Consider the following 18,009-nt stretch of genomic DNA (forward strand, 5'->3'; position numbering starts at 1 on the left):
AGATTCCAGACGAGGCTTTTGAAATTTTCTGCCATGTGCTCCAGGGAGCTATTGCCAAGTGACAAAACTGATATGCAAAATGGATCCCTAAAAAAGAGATAAAATACTAGAGAGAATATTCTATCCTAGGTAGTGGTGGTGGTGCAGTGGGGAAATAGCAGTTACTATGGAAGCAGAGGAGGCTCTGGATTGAGGGGCCAAACAGAATTCCTGCCAGCCTGGCTCTTTGGCCCAGAGTAGGCCTGCACTACAACTTTCACAGACCCTTGGCACTTTTGCCTTTGCGTGTCCCTATCTCTATACAAAAATTAAATCATATTTTATAACTATGTTGGCATAAAATATATTAATATCATATATTATAACATTTACTTTGACCTGAAAGGGTTTTTTTCCTCCTAATTTTAAAAGAAATGAAAGCATTTTCATAGGGCTCTAAAAGTGCTGTTGGCCCTGGACACAGTCCCCACTGTGCCTAATGGAGCAGTCAGCTTTGGGTCAAAGATCACAGTCTGGGCATGCCGTGTGGCTGGAGGTAAACTCATCCCAGGAGGGACACCCCACATGGGATGGCAGCAATGGAGCCAATCAGACGCTCTCCTGAGAATGGCCAATACTAGTGCCAACAGTTAAAGAAGGTCATGGATGTTTCCAAAGGACCCTGAAACCTTGTTGAGGCTGCTCTCCTGGGAGTGGGAGGCCAAGAGGGGGACCCTGTTCCCTGCCTGTCCCATGTCTCTCTCCTAGTATCTCTTATCAGTGAGTGCCCAAACCAACGCCTCCAAATCTGTCCTCAGAATATCTTGGAGCAAAAGAATAGCTTATAGCTTGGTTGAATTTCTTCCTTAGATTGATCTGCCTATTTGGTTACCTGGGACAACCATATTATCCTATCTCAGAGTTAAGCAAACTGAAGAAAAGAAAAGGTGAACTTCTTCCTCACTTCTGCCCCAAGGTCCACATTCTTCCCACTGGGCCAAGCAGACATGATTCCTTGGGTGGGACTTTGGTATTTTATCCCTTTCGTCCCAGATTGATAGCCAAACACTTCAGAGGGACAGGGAACTAGAAGAAGGTTAAAAAGGGCAAAGCATGTAAGAGAGAAGCATTTAAGACTCCAGAATAAGGCTCCTATCAGAAGTGTGCTGCTCAGCCCTGATGGGGCTCATGGTGTGTGGGGGCTGGTATGGACCAGTGATTCTGTTAGTGAGCTCCTGACTGCAACAAGGCTAGGTGTGAGGCTGGGAAGTTGGACAGGATAAGCTCAAATTCTGTGCTTCCCCCCAATGGCAGTCTGACTCCCACATCAGTCCTCTTTTTAAATTTGTTGTTAATTGTGGTAAAAAAAAAAAAAAGGTAACAAAATTTTCCATCTCAACCGTTTTCAAGTGTACAGTTCAGTAGTATTAAGTATATTCACATTATTGTGAAGATCTCTGGATCCTTTTCATCTTGCAAAACTGAAACACTACCCCATCAAACAACCCCACCCCACCCTGCCCAGTCCCTGATAGCCACCACTATACTTTCCATTTCCATGAATTTGACTGATTTTTTTTTTATCACTCCCAGTATCTACTCTGTGTTCCTGTCACTAAAATGGGAAGATGAGGGATGCCTGGGTGGCTCAGTGGTGGAGCATCTGCCTTCAGCTCAGGTGGTGATCCCCAGAGTCCTGAGATGGAGTCCTGCATCAGGCTCCATGCAGGAGCCCTCTGCCTGTGTCTCTGCCTCTCTCTCTCTGTGTCTCCCATGAATAAATAAATAAAATATTTTTAAAAATAAAAAAAAAATAAAATGGAAACATGCGGGCATCCCAGGGGCGGGTGAGGGGTAATCTAGTTGCTTGTTTAGAGCAGTTCCCAGTCAGTGATAGGTGCCTTTATGTCATGTGGGTGCACTGATCCCAGAGGAGGCATGGCAGTATGACTTGTGGCTGGCCAGGGCTGGGTTCAGGTGTGGCTGTATCTTGATCTCTCTGTGGGACCTTGGGAGTCCCACACCTAATGAGCCAGTGTTCCATGTGCAAAATAACCCTATTTAGTTGGGTTACAGTAATTCATAATGACACAGTATATGCCCAAGCGTCCAGCACTGCAATAAGAGCACACTGATAATAAAAATGATGCTTGTTGAGTCCTGACTGCATGGCAGATGCCTGGCTTCATGCTGGATGGGCTGGGTCACAGGCAGTAGCGCTCAGAGGCAGACATCAATATGATCCACACCTCATGACTGAGGACACAAGTGCCTGGAGCAGTTGGGTACATTCCACAAGGCCGTGGTATTAGGAAGTGGTAGGGATAGCATCTGGACCCAGCCAGTCTGCCTCCAGACACCTGGTTCTGAACCACTAACCACTCAAAGCCTTGCAATAACTGACAGCTCCCTTCCTCTTCCCCCTCTTCTTTTTTTGCCCTCTGCTTCCTTTCATCCAGGGTTGCCACCCCCTCTGCCCCAGCCCAGACAACCATCCACCCTGAATACATTTCCCTCCCTGAAAAGCACTCTCTTGGAGGTCCCTAAGGCCAGAACGGGTCTCTCTGTGGGTCTGTCTGGAACCACCCTCTATTGTCCTAGCTGCACAAAGCTGAGTGAGAGTTACATTCAGGCGACCAGGACCTGAGTCACGGCATAAATCCTAAAATCCAGCCCACCAAGGCTTGTAGTGGGTAGGGTGTTTAGTGTGCTAAAAGCCCTAAACCAGAGTTGAAGCTAAAAATAAAGCCAGCTTGGCTTCAAGGCTCCAGGAAGGGAAGGAATCATTTTTCAGTATTTGTGGCTGGACAAAAATAAAAACACAACCAAATTGAGCCAATTGTGCTCTGCCTGCTGCTCTGTAAACCCTGATGAGGCTTCCAGGGCAGCTGGACCGGGCTCTTCTCCCAAAGCCTCCGGGTTTTTCTGCTTCAGCCTGGGCGGGGCTCATGCTGGTTCTCCCTATCACAAGGAGTTTGATGCTCTATTTAATTTCCAGCTCATTCTGGGATTTATTCATGTTTACTTAGCTAACCAAACTGGCTGAAAAGTCTTCCTTAAGATGCTGATGAAGGTTCCAAGCTGCATAAGGTGCATTCCCATGTAGAGCAGCTCCTGAATAGAAAAATGAACAGCATGAAATGTGACATTCTCCTGGTGGAGGCACAGGTCAGCACTGGGCTGCAGATGGGAGCTACTGGCCATGATGACCTCTATCACTATGCCATCCACTCTATCACTCATGCCATGCTCTGTCATCCTGGGCCTAGAGGTGGAAATCTCCTGCCATGGTTCAAGCTGAAAATAGATCCCTGATGGAGAAAAGGACCAAATGGAACCCATATGAGGGCAGACGTGAGGAGGTAGGCTGACAAACAGGCCATAGGCCAGGTCAGTGATAAGATAAAGTCCACCTGGCTGTCCCCCTGTCTTTGAGATGAGCACTCTTTTTTAGCTTTCCTGCTGTAATAGTGAGCAGCATAAAGGTCAAAAATCTACTGGCTGTGAATTGCATACTGCTTTTCAGCCTGAATTATGAAGCTTTGCAATACTGCTGATCAGCTTCCTGGAAGTACCTGGGTATAAGATCTGATTAGAGGATTTGCCTTTTTTGTTGTTGTTGAATTTGTCCATTTATCTATCCATTCAATCATCCATCCAGCTTTCCACCCAACCATCATCCATCTATCTCTTCCATCTCTTCAGTCCTTTTTTTTCCAATATGAACATACAAAGATGGATAAGAATATTCCCTTCCAAATATCAGAGGGGAGCCAGTGAACCCAGACCTGGTAGGAAGTCTTCCCAAAGGAAGTCGTTGGGATTTAGTTTTGAAGCATGGTACAGGTCTTCAGGAGACAGGGACAAAGGGCTCTAGACTTGTGCATGGCCATGGAGGGCCTTAAGACCCAGAAGCACTTGGGGAGCAGGCTGCATTGCTGGGTGGTGGGGATGACATAATAAACAGAAGTGATTAAGCTATAGATCTGGGCAGGGGTCCTACAGCAAGGGCATTTGTGGGTCATCATAATGGATCTGGGCTCAAGTGTTTCCTGAGAGTATTGGGAAGCCACACAAAGGGTGTGAGCAAGGGAATGATCATCTGGTTTAGATTTTAGAAAGTCTTCTTGAGCAACAGTAAACCTGGTTTGGCAGAGTCTAAAAGAGGAAGCAAGGAAACTAGTTAAGAGGGCTCTTATGTAATCTACTTGGCTACGTGAGGACATGGTTAAAAATGAGAATGGTACTGGGGTGTAGGAGACACATGTGAAGCATCATCAACAGTCAGAGGGAGTTATAGGGGTGGAAGTGTTAAAACTGGCCCCTAGGGCTCCTGTTAACTGAGTAACTGATCAGTTGAGGTTACTAGTCACTGGTAAAAGGAAGAGAGAAGGGAGACCAGCACACAGAACCTGGTATGTTTAGATTCAAGATTTCTATACTACTGGGTTATCTCAAATATGTTCTGATGACTAGTATCAGTAGCTAGTAATAACAGTGAGACCATGACTCAGGCGCTGTACCAAGCACTTTACATGCACTATTCCACCTAATTCCCATAAAAATGCATTAAGGCTAGTACTCTCAGTAGCCCTATAACAAGGGAACAGAAGCCTAAAGAGGTTAAAGTACTCGCCCAAAGTCAAACTTGACCAAAATGGTGGTGACAGGATTTGAACCCAGACACCTGATGCTAAAGCTGTGATCTTAACTATCATGGAGAATGATAATATTTAACTTAGCTCTTCATTATAGGCCATCTCAACTTATCACAGACTATCACATGTGAGTCTCATTTTTCCGTTAACTTCTGAAGGTCCTCAGGAATAGAGAATACATCTAATATCTCTCTGCTGTCCCAACTTCAGCCCTCACAGCCCCAGGCATGCAGGGGGTGGCGCTTTAGGAAGGGCCTGTTGAATTTCATGAATGAATCATAAGGGAAGAATGGCAAATCTGGGAGCCTGAAGAATCAACGGTCTTCCTGGGCTAGGTGACAGAAGCCGTCCTGTTTGAAGGCAAACACAACTCCCAGAGGGCCCACTTATCTCTCTGCATTCTCCAGAAGCTTCTTGTAGATTCACCTGCCTCACTGAAAGGCAAGGCAAGAACAGCAGGGCTCATTCAGTGCTTCCCTCTGTGGGTGAAGGACAGGGTGAGAGGCTTCCAGGCCGGAAGCATGTATGTCAGCGGCAGGCCAGGGCAAGGCCTCAGCACAGCAAATCCCTTCCTTCCCTCAGGGAATGGTGGCAGGTCCAGCTGCCCAGCCATGGCCTGAAGGAGGGAAAAAAGTCAAAGTGTGCTAACTGCCAAAGGTCACTGGGATTGTTTACTTTAGTAATGAAATTAATTGGTTCCCCAGCCTCAGGCACTTTCCTAGGCAGCCTGGATGCTCTCCAGGTCTACTGGTACTTTCAGAAATGTCAACATGTCTAAGCTACAAGGGCCAGAGAGGCTCTGTCATTCAGAGCAGCTCTAAGCCTCCCCCAGTGGATAGACGAAGAGAACCATGGAGCTGGGGCTCTATGTAAGTACAGAGGAAGGGCAGCCCCTAACTGCAGAGGTCTCAAATCCTAGCTCAGGTGGCACCATCATCCACGAGGATATACAGGTGTCACTATACATCAGGGGAACTCTCTGAACATAAGGGGGAAAACCTGACCTTGGCAAGTGAAAAAAGCAGACAGCCCTGATTTGGGGCTATTTCTACAGTTGCTCCCTATAAACAATGAAGTCCTCTTATTTTCTTGGTTTCCTCACTGGTCAAATCAAATTCAGACTTTTTTCCTGCTATACAGTTTTCATAATGCAAACTGGATGTAGCCTGATCAGTGAGAAAACGGACTTGTGATGTTGTTGGTTTACATGACTGTCGTGATCAGAAATGGTTCCCATGTGTGTGGAAACAAAGCCTATATGCTTCAGCACTCATGACCACTTTTGTTGGGTGACTGATTCTTCTTTGCCATTGGGATTTCCATTTTTAAAATTTGTTTTTATTTTTTTGCTAGCAGCTCTCTTGAGGTATAATGGGGGCTTCCTTTTAATAGCACTGTCGGTCCAAACCACAATTTATTTTGATGGTTCAGAAGCAAGTTGACCTGAGTCTTATCTTCCACAGAATTCAGCATTTGCTCATTGACATTTAGATTGGCTTATGCCAATTTTGAAAATCTGTTATTTTTAGTTTATAACTTCAAAATTTCCTTAATAGCAATTAAAACCTTACTTTTTAACATTTCTGTAAGAAAAATAACTTTATTCCCATCATCTAAAATTCTTGCTCCTGAGCAGTTTTTTCCTCATTGAGGTTGAGAACCCATTTATTTATTTTTATTTTTTTCTAAGTATTTATTTATTTGAAAGAGAGAGAGGAGGAGAGGGAGGGAGAAGAACAGGAGAAGAGGCAGAGGAAGAGAAAGAATCTCAAGCAGACTCCCTGTGTGCGGAGCCCAACATGGAGCTCGATCCCAGGAACCCTGAGATCATGACCTGAGCCAAAATCAAGAGTCAGTCGCTTAAACAGCTGAGCCACCCAAGTGTCCCCAGAGAATCCATTTTAAAAATAACTTAAAATTTATTTTAGGAACACGATTATTATGTAACAGCAAAACATGTACCTCATGAGGTCCCTGAGAGGGATGAATGGTTTAACATCTGCAAAGGTCTCTGCAGAGCTCCTCAAAGGCTCAATAAATGGTGGCTGTTACAACTACTGTCTTCACCATCATCATCCTTAGATGCCCTAGGAGGCCAGAAATAGATTTATTTCTCCTGTATAGACTACTGTATTGATCAGCATGGCTATTAGCATAACAAAATCTCATTGAGTTAGCACCGTAAACACAGATTATATACTCACAGAAAGGACTTGCTCCATCTTGTGAGATGACATAGGGAAGGCATGGCCTCCAAGGCCACTACACTGGGGAAGAGAGGAAACAAGGAACCAGACCAGCTCTTAGCTTTCTTGATCTAGTAATGACTCATAACAATTTATTTCCCAGTGGATTGTACATGAAACCACATGACTATACTGGGGGCTCCGATTCCAGGAAAACATGTCTAGGGTGGGAGAAAACACACATTTATGCGTGCGTGTGAAAGCACATACACGGACACATGCACCCAACATACACTGCAGCTACAGTGAGGACACACCTTAACAGAGTCATATATCTGTCAGAGCTGACCGAGTCCATTTCAGACAGCTAGACCGCTTTACAGTGGCCAACACTAGTCTTCACCCACATAGGGCAGACAGCTCCCCAGACTCCAGAGTCACACCTCAGTCCCTTCTGAGACAAGCTGGTCCTGCATCCTCTCCTGCCTCAGGGTGTTTATACATGCCCCTCCCTTCTCTGGGAATTCTCTTTAACCTGTGACCAGGGTGGCAGCTGTGGAGGCGTGAAGATAGAAATGTTTTGAAGATGGGACAGAATTTGCCAATGGATTGATTGGAGGTAAGATCTGAGAGGCAGAGGAATGAGCGTTGACACTGAGGTTGGACCTGTGCATCTAAAGCTGGAACTATTGCTACTGGAGATGGGGGAGGAGCATGGATAGAGCAGGTCTAAGGACCAGATTTAGATATATTAAATCTGATACGCTTATAAATATCAAAGTGGAGACACCTGATAGGCAATTGTATATGCAAATCCAGGCTTTAGGAAGAAGACCAAGATAGAGAGGCACATGATATTTAAAGGCATGAACCATGGTTCCCCTAATGGGTGATGAAGAAAGGGATGAGTCGTGGGCTCGTACCACCCAGTGGAAAGCAGAGAGAGCAGGAAACAGCCCCCAGTGTGGTAGGAGGAGAAGCAAGAGAGGATGGAATTGTGGAAGCCAAGTGAGGGGAAAGAGTTCCAAGGCAGGGCAGGATTACTGCTGAGAGGTAGAGAAAAGATGAGGATGACATTGGGTCCAGCAATAAGGAGCTCAATGGTGACCTGGAGGGAGCAGGCTGGTATAGAAGTAGGCATCAACCATTAACTGGAGTGGCTCAAGAAAGAGTGGGAGGAGGAAATCAAGGGGAAACAAGAATTTTGAGGGAGTTTGCTATAAAGAGGACAGAAAATAGGCTGGTAGCTAGCAGGGGATATGGAGTCAAGAAAGGCTTTTGTTGTTTTTAGTTTTTAAGATGGGAAGGCAGGATTGCAACATGCTTCTGTGCTGATGAGAATGATCTGGTAAACAGGGTAACAGGGTAAATCGATGTACAGGGGATGAAGGGAAAATTTTTAGAGTGAGGCTCTTGACCAGGTGACAAGGAAAATCCCAATGCACAAGTGATGGCAATGGCCTTTCACAGGGCCAAAGGTCATCTGTGGCAACAGCAGGGCAGGCAAAAGTTAGGGGACAGGGTACGGGAGACATGGTGATAGGCATCTATGGAAGGCCTCCTCTCATTACTGCTATTTTCTCACTGATAAAGGAAGCTAGGGATTGAGGACAGTGACCACGGAGAGCACGTAAGAAACAGTTTTCCAGGAAAGAGTAGGAGATGAACTGACCAGGAAAGGCTGGAGGTTGGTGGGGCAGCAGCCAGTGAGGTTAGTGACCCTGAGTTACACGTGAGATCTGCCTACATAAGCATGTGTCTGTTCTAGACACATCCAAGCTGCCTGGGTGATGGGGTACAAACAACTGAAATTGAATTCAGCCTAGAGTTTTTGTAGGAGCTATGATAGAGGGGGAGATGGACAAGGGAGTTGAGGGTGTTAGAGCTCTTATGGAAATGGGTCATGATATCTTATGTTGACCAAGGAAGTAAGGGGGGTTGTTATGATCTGGATGGTTGTGTGTCTCCCCCACCCCACCATCACATTCATAGGCTGAGATCCTAACTCCCAAGGTGATGATTTAAGAGATCGGCCTTGGGGAGCTGATTAGAATATGACCGCAGAGCCCTCATGAATGGGATTAATACCTTTCTAAAATAGGTTCCAGAGAGATCTGTTGCTCTCTCCATCAGGTGAGGAACACAAAGAAGTCAGCAGTCTGCAGCCCAGAAGACAACCCTCCACAGAATACAACCATGTCATACCCTGATCTTGGACTTCAGCCTCTAGATTGTGAAAAATAAATCTCTGTTGCTTTATGCTACCCAGTCTGTGGTATTTTGTTATAGCAGCCCATATGGAATAAGACAGAGGTTATCAGGTGGGTATGAAACAGTGACAAGATGACAGAGCAAGTGTATTATAGGCTTCTGATGATCCAAGGACTCATGGGTAGGGCACAGGCCTGGGGCTTAGGGAATCTGGGTGATGGTCCTATCTCTGCCCCCAAGAGCTGCATGGCTGTGTAAACCATACCACCCCAGTTTTCTACATCAACAGACTCAGTGGGTTATTGAGATGATTCCTAATATCCCTCTATTATTCTCCTTATTCTGAGAGGTGGATAGGATATCTGGATTTTACATCCAGCTCTAAATGATCTATAAATCCCTAGGGTTAAATTCTCTTTCTTGGGATGCCTGGGTGGCTCAGTGGTTGAGCGTCTGCCTTTGGCTCAGGGCGTGATCCTGGAGTTTCAGGATTGAGTCCCACATCGGGCTCCCAGCAGGGAGCCTGGTTCTCCCTCTGCCTATGTCTCTGCCTTCTCTCTCTTTCTCTCATGAATAGATAAATAAAATTTAAAAAACAAAACAAAAAGCTTCTCTTTCTCTTGGCTTCTTCATATGAAAAATGAGAATAATGATACCTATTAGATTATCCATGCAAATATGAGGCACCATGAGAAGTGGGTTATTTTTTTGTCAATTTTCTTCACTGCAACTCAGAACTTAGAATAGTTCCTAGCAGCTAGTTCCTGCAACTCAGAACTTAGAATAGTTCCTAGCAACTAGTAGATGCTCAATAAATACTTGCTGTTTGGTTGGTTGGTTGGTTGGTTGAGTGAATGAATCATTCAATCAATGAATCAATGAGTGAGTGAATACCTACTTCACCTGTCCCATGGAATCACTGAGGAACAAATGAGATGAAGAAAGTAAACTCCGAAAAAAAGCTTGCAGTGATATAAGTTGCTATGCAATGCTGCCCAAGTACCCCTGTGCTGGCCATTTCACTCTGGCTATTAAAACCAGAGTATCTGATTAGGGACCTGCTGGAGTACTGCAACTGGGTTACTGGAGAGCTGAAATCACAATAGTACATTTGGTCACAGTGTTGGAAAGATAGTCCTTAGAATATGAGGCACCAGGCACATGCCATCTGATTTATATAGTGGGGTGAGAGGGAAGCAAGGACAGCTCCAGAACGACGGGAAGGGAGTTCTCAACCCTCTGGCTGTTGCATTTGAACTGAAGTCTGCAGAATAGTTTAAGAGCCCCTGCTCACCTCTCTCACTCCCACCTCAGGCGAGCGGTTCCCCATCCCAACCACGGCTTTGAGATCCCTTCCAAACTTGTTGGCGTCTCAAACTGAATCCCAGATGTTCACTTAGCAAGAAATAAATGAATGGCCCAAGCTGAGGACTGAACCAGTGATCCTCACAAATAGATTCCAGGTGTGTTGGCATCTGGATTGCTATCTCTCTTTTTCTCCATTTTACGTGTATGTGTACACACACACACACACACACACACGATACCACTTCCATCCTGAAAAAGAATTCAACACCATCTCCAGATGTAGAGCTGATGCAGAATGGTCAGGACTAGTTACCTAACATGAATTACATCTTTTCAATCATGGACAAAGGCAAAGGGCCCCAAACACATCCCCCTTTGCCTTTGATAATCAAAAGCATGATACATTTGATGTTCAAAATCAGGTTAGGCCTGAAAGTGCTTAGAATTGCTAAACTACCTTAATTGGCATCAATTTTCATTGTCAATCTTAGCCACATCCTGCATTTCCTATGAAACTCACATTATTGCAAATTTAACAAGCACCTACTCTTTGCCTACCCAGGACAAGAAATACAGGGAAAGATAAGAGAGAAGGCAAGACATCTGCCTTAAAGAATAGAGTCCTATAGGGACACCTGGGTGGCTCAGCAGTTGGGCACCTGCCTTTGGCTCAGGTCATGATCCCTGGATCTGGGATCAAGTCCCCCATCGGGCTCCCTGCGAGGAGCCTGCTTTTCCCTCTGCTTATGTCTCTGCCTCTCTCTCTCTCAGTCCGTGTCTTTCATGAATAAATAAATAAATCTTAAAAAAAAAAGAATAGAGTCCTATAGAAATAGCAAAGTTTAAGTCATTTAATTAATAAATTGAGAAATTTAATGTTTAGTCAGTACCTATTTCTTTTTTAAATTTTTACTCATTTTTGATGTTTCCCTTTTTAATTCAAGTATAATTAACATACAGTATTATATTAGTTATAGGTGTACAATATAGCGATTCAACAATTCCATACATTTTTCAGTGTTCCCAAAATAAGTGTACTCAATCTCCTTAATCTATTTCACCCATTCCCCTCCCCCTCCCACCTCCCTTCTGGCAACAGTTTATGCTCTATACTTCAGAGTCTGGGTCTGTCTCTTTTTTTCTTTCTTTGTTTCTTAAATCTCACATGAGTGGAATTATATGGTATTTGCCTTTCTCTGACTTACGTCACCTAGCATTATACCCTCTAGGTCTACCCATGTTGTTGCCACTGGCAAGATTTCATTTCTTTTTTTGTGCCTGAGTAATAGTCCATTGTGTATTTATACCCCATCTTCTTTGTGCCTATTCTGTGTCATGCTTTGGAACACAAAATCCAGCAAAATCCTCACCTTAAAGAGCTTATAGTCAGTCTAATAGGGAAGGAAGACAAGTACACTGAAGACCACAAACAAATGTGATGTGTGCTGATGGAGAAGGGAATAGAGGAAGCTGTGGGAGAAGTGTTTATGGATTTGTTGAGGAGGCAATCTTGGATTAAATCTGGTGACAGAGGGAGAAAAAAGCTAGGGAATGAAAAACAGAAAGGGCAGAGACAATACATGGCTTAGAAACCGTGATGGACACAGGCCCGGCATCTATGTTAATGTGCTGAGTGAAGGATGAGGATACCCTTATCCTCATCCTTGGGTGGGTGAATAGAGTAAGACATGGCAGGCACAAGCCATGTGAGGCTAGGGGCACTTATGAGCCAAGTTGGAAAGATCAGCACACATGAAGCAATGAGAGAAGCGTGAGCTGGAACATTGGGTGGTGGGCATCAGTTGTAAGTGAAGCAGGAAGAGCGAGCCAATCAAGGGCTCAGGGACTTGTGGTGGAGGCAAATCTTCAAGGATAGGTAGATAGAAAGGGGTAGGGTTTTCCAGGCTCAGAGGGCAGTATAGGCACAGCTAGAGGCAAATGCTTTTCCAAGATAGGTGCACAGACAGTGAGGCAACCATTATGATCCCAAGAGTGGAAATATGTAGAGACAAAAATGAAGGCTAAATGGATGGGATGAAGCTACAGGGTTAATGGGAGGCCAGTGGGTCCCCAGGCAGTCATCCAACCCCTAACATGATTTCAGAGGGTAAATACACAAACATGTTTACCTCAATCAGCATTTATTTTTATGTTTTTAGAAAAATGTGTAATTCTCTTGTTGTAATTAATACTTAAGATAATGCTAAGGGGAAAAAGTAAGTTGACTTAAAATCAAGTTAAAGAAAATACTAAATAATAACAGTACAGGTGTGACACAGGTAGACCAGAATCATGAAGCAGGTATAGAACTTGCTTACATTTGGGGGAAATCTGTGTTGCTAAGTGGCTGGTCACTGAAGTTTCTTGACCAGGCCAGATATGAAGAAAGCAACACTGTAGGAAAAAGATTCAGGCAGGGCAGACAGGAAGTTTTATCAAGGGGAAGCAAGAGCTGATGGGGAGAACATGGAGGTGCTCATTATATGAGGCAGTATGAGTCAAAGAGGACCACAGTTACAATTGGCTGACAGGCAGGAAGATGATGAGGATAGTTGGAATAGAGAGAAAACATACTAGATGGGCTTATTGTTCTAATTCTTCCCTCCTTCTCTGTGATAGAATCATATACCTAAGACTTTGGCCATGTGTCCTTGCAGTATTTCCCATGAAAGAATGCAGTCTTTATCTCCTTGACCTGCTGGTGTCGGGCTTGGACATGTACCATGATTTGGCCAAAGAAGGTTGGTGGATGTGATGTGAGCAGGGGCTTTAAATGTGCTTCTGTGGTTTGGCTTGATCTCTTCTTCCACCTGCCTTGAGAAAAATATGCTTCTGGTAGTCTCAAGCCCAAGGAGAATAAGAAATCACATGAAAAATCCTAAACCCAGTCAACAGTTTGAATCCAAGCCCTACTGAGCCTAGCTGAGGTCAGCTGATATCAGCCAAACCCAGTCAACTTATGACCCAAACGCAAGGAAAATAAGCATTTATTTTCCATAAGACACTGAGGTTCTAAGGTTCAGATAAAAAGGGAAATTGACTACTACAGGGGAGATTTACAGATTTGCAGTTGTCTCCTTCTGGTCCTCCTGTTTCCACCATTGCTCACCGACATCCTCTTCCTCTAGCAGCTAGAATGATCTTTTCAAAATCCACATCAAGTCACTCCTTTGCTGAGAATCCTTCAGTGGCTCTCATCTCATTCAGTTGAAAGCAATGGACCACATGTCTCTACACAATCTGTCTACCTCCCTCCTCCTTTGCCTCTCAAACTTCAGCACCTTATACTCTACTGCATTCTCATACTGCTCCAGCCACATAGCCTCCCTGCTTCTCCTGGAACACATCAGGATGCTCCCTTCCTTAGGCCTTCTCCTTGCTTTCCTCTTCCTAGAAAACACTTCCCTCAGATATCCAAATAGCTAATATCTTCACCTCCTAAAGCAGTGGAATGAATGACATGGACTGCTCTGAATCCAACTTGATATCTCATGGACATCCCATTAGCATGTCTGATGTGGATGTTGTCATCTCCCTCCACCCCAAACTTGCTCCTACCCACACAGTCCCCATCTCAGGGAGTGATCCTCTCTCATGCTTCACTCCTTTTCACTTGACACTCTCCATGTGCCACAAGTTACTATATTCTGTGAGCTTTGCCTATTCAATATGTCTCCAAACCATTCTCTTCTCCTACCTCCACTGCCTCTTTCCTACTTCAGGCTACCATGGTCTCCCCCTGCATTACTGAAATGGGCTCTGGTTACTAGCCTTCTTGCCTCCAGTCTTGTTCTTTTATCTTCCCACTCAAGTCTTAAAGTGATTCTCCATATTCCAGGTGAATTGATTTCCCTATAATATGAGCCTACTTATATTGTTCCCCTGCTGAAAACCCCTCAATACCTCCCCACTGCCCTCAGAAAATATTAAAATATTTTCATCCTACTTGGGAAACTTGGTGTCATCTGTCCTTTGTTCCTCTAGCTGTGATGAATTTCATTTAGCTCTCAAACATACCCTGCACTCTTTCGCCTCTGGCCCTTTGCAAATATTGTTCCCTGTATCTGGAATTCTTTGCCTTTCTATTCTACTTCATTAACTCCTATTCAGCCTCCAGGTCTCAACTAAGAGTTCATCTCTTCTAGGAAGGCTCTCCAATCCTTTTCTCTACTCCTATGGTCTTCTGAATAATTTCACTATACTGAAATTTCCTGTTGGCTGGCTTCTTTCATTAGAAAGTGAGTGCTGTACTGAAAGGTGTTTCTATACCAGGGTAGGTAAATATTCTGTTAAGAGTCAGGTGGTAATTACCTTAGGCTTTGCAGGCCTTAGGCTAACTGTCACAATCACTAAATTCTGCCAATGTAGCATGAAAGCAGTCATAAATGATACATACACGAATGGGCATGGCTGTGTTCCTATAAAACTTTTTTTATAAAAATAGGCAGTGCACTGGATCTGGCCCACTGGCTACACTTTGCCAAACCCTGTTCTAGATTGTCACTATATCCACGGGACTAGAAGAATGACTTCTACATCAAAGGGACTCAATATGGACTCTTGAATAAAGAAGGAAAGATCAAATGAGTATATGAGTAAGTTAATGGTATGTTTTAAAGGCTATGCTAACCTAGTTTGAAAAATATCTTCCTTAGAATTAAACTTGTATTTTAGGAACTGTGTCTTTTCTTGTCCTCTCATGTTTAAAACTCTGTCATGAAATAAAAATATTTATCAAGTGCCACCCTTTTAAACACTTGACAATGATTAGTCTATTTTATCCTCAGAATAATCCTAGGAGCTATGAACTATTTTATCTTCAGTTTATACAGGAGGAAATCTCAGAGAGGTTCCTCAGGGCTAGAGCTCTGCCTTCCCTTCAGCAGAGCCCTCCTTCCCTAGAGACTCTTGCTCAGAGCCAGTGATCAAGCCCCTCTGTTGGCCTCCTTCCCCCAGTGTCTCTGTGGTTGGCCTGAACACTTGCCTTTCTCTGGCCTGCTGCTGCCTATGCGCCATGCACCCAGTCTGGGGTCATATATTCCTAATTTGGATCACCTGCCTGCCAAACCCTCTAATTCCCTCACCCACAATCTCCAGGTTTGATATGCCTTGCCTTTTCCCCAGGGTTGATTGCTGCTCTGGGCCCTCCTGACCCTCTGAGCTCCATTCTATCACTTTTCCTCTCTCTCACTTTTATTCTGCCCTCCGAGGAAGTTCTAATACCAGCATGACATATTTCAAAGTCCAGGGCACAAATGATTGTATCTAGAACTTGAAAAGTGTGAGAAAAATCCAAGAGATGAGAAATGCTCTGATAGAAGCAGTAGCAAGCTCAGCAGTCTTCCTACGGAGATTCGGCCAATTACCGAAAACACTTCCTTTGGCTGAAAAGCTCACCATTGAATTAGACTTGGGGTTAGAACATGCCGTAATGTTAAACCCCAAAGGGCTTCTCTTTGCTCCAAGGCCCTGATTTCATCTACAATTTCTCGATGTTTATCAGAAGTATGTTCCCCGTGAGGATTTAAGGGCTCCCAACAAAAGCAGATCCCTCACTGAGAGGCTGGAGGCGGCACTTTCAGCCTGGATTTGTCCTCTCTCCGCTTTTCCAGACAGGGGTCTCTGCATCTCACCCTGAACTCGGCAGCCCCTGGTGGCTCACAGCACTGGTTTGAATCTAAGTTGTGAGCCGATGGGTATCGCCATGGCGGGATGGGAGGCTGCAATGTTAATTGCTCATTAGCCATCTGTGCACACTGCGCCCCAGCTAAAAGACAAGAGAAAGAATGTGAGCTGCTGATACCTGGGAGTCCAGCTACTGACACACGTGGAAACTATCCAGGGGGACCTCAGGTTCAATCCACAGCTTGGCCACATATTTATTTCTTACTAAAATAACATCTGGCTTTCATTTTTTGGTGACAACTCGTTTGGACAAGACCTTGAGTAGGTTAAAAAAAAATTAGACTTTCCACCCTTCCCCCAAGCTTGGGGAACTAAACTTTGTTTAAGCTCTTATGTGAGCCAAGGGTGTGAATAAGAAATTGGTGTGGGGACTGCAAGCTGGGGTGTAAACAAGGAGTTATTTGTTTCTTCTTATTAAAAGATGATGGCTTTGTGGAGTTCACATACTCCCCACTTGTATGCAAGGCAGAGTTCCTGGGGAGAATATATAGCAAATTATGTACAGGTCCCAGGAGTCCACAGCTCAATTACTAGGCAATTCAAAGGCTCGGCTCTGTGTCCAAAGCTTTTGGGACCCAGCCTAAGATGGTTGAGTTTGGAGAGCATGTTTGAGTTGTGCATTGACCCAGGAGAACATAACAATTGTCACAAACACTCTGCAGGTTCCATGAGGAGCTAGTAGCCCTGGCTGCTATAGCCTGGGATCCCTGGGAGTCCCTGCCATAATACAAGCTCTGTGAGGTTAAGGACACTATTACTTTTGCTCTTGACCACATCCTCAGCACCTACAGAGCATCTACTTGTAGTAAGTACTCACACGTGTTTGTTCAATAATGAATAAATGGTACAATACACAGTTGCTCTTGTGATTCCAGACCCTGCCTATGGCCACAATTCCTCCAAACACCATCCAGAATATTTCCCACAATTCTGTAGAGGTGGGAGGAAGCTTTTCTGAGACCAAAAACAAGATTTCTTATTGACTGGAGCCTCCACAGCAGAGATGGAGTGGAAGCTCTTGTTCCCTGGCTCTCTAGCTGAGGCATTTCTGAGAAAGAATTGGGTGAGGTTACATAGTGAGTGAGAAGTTGGCTTCACACATTCAAACGTGAAATTCAATTCCATGCCTACTATGTGCAGAGCATGGTGCTAAGTGCTTTGAAGATTTCAAATAAGAGAAAAGGAGGGAGATGTTGCTTGCTCTTGGACTTTCAGAGATTTTCTGATAAGCCACCCTTTTTTCTACCACAGGTCATTTGCACATGCTGCTTGCTTATCTCTATGCATGTCATTCACACTTCCCAACCTTCTTTTAAGTAGCTTCAGATCTTTGCTCAATCATTACTACCACAGGAAATCATTACTACTTTCCCTAATTACCACCCCAGGTAGAGTAGGTCAGATCCCCCAAGTATGCCTTTATGCAACCATATACTCCTTCTGCATAGTACTTAGTACAACTGCAACTTTCCATCATTTTCTGTGATTATTTGATTAACAGCTTCTTCCTACTACCTGCACTGCCCAATACAGTGTCTACTAGCCATTTGGCTACTTTAATTAAAATTAATTAATTAAAGTTAAACAAAATTAAAAATTCAGTCCCTCAGCTACATTAGTCACATTTTAAGTGGTCAACAGCCACATGTGGCTAATGGCTATCATACTGAACAGTTCAGAGAGATAGAATACTTCCATGACTGCAGAACAGTCTATTTAATAGTACTGTGCTAGATTGTACAATCTGCGAAGACAGGTATCATAACAGATATTACCTCCACTCTATACCACAATAGGCAACACAGTGCCTACCTACCACATAGCAAGTGTTCATGAAATACCTGCTGAATGAATAAAGAACCAAGGAGGCAGACTTGGTTAGAACACAAGGTAAGTATGATTCAATGCTATATGGGAGCCAAAGGAAAAGACAATCACAGAACAGAGTACTGTTCTTTTTTTTTTTTTTTTTTTTTTGCAGA

General features: G+C 44.2%; 1 protein-coding gene across 1 annotated transcript in view; it reads right to left on the minus strand.

Annotated features, from left to right (window-relative positions):
* Positions 1–18,009, minus strand: part of SLIT3 (slit guidance ligand 3) — a 595,927-nt gene that overhangs the window by 494,775 nt on the left and 83,143 nt on the right. The window lies entirely within an intron of this gene.

The sequence above is a fragment of the Nyctereutes procyonoides genome, unplaced genomic scaffold, assembly GCF_905146905.1.
Source record: "Nyctereutes procyonoides isolate TBG_1078 unplaced genomic scaffold, NYPRO_anot_genome, whole genome shotgun sequence".
Taxonomy (NCBI): Eukaryota; Metazoa; Chordata; class Mammalia; order Carnivora; family Canidae; genus Nyctereutes; species Nyctereutes procyonoides.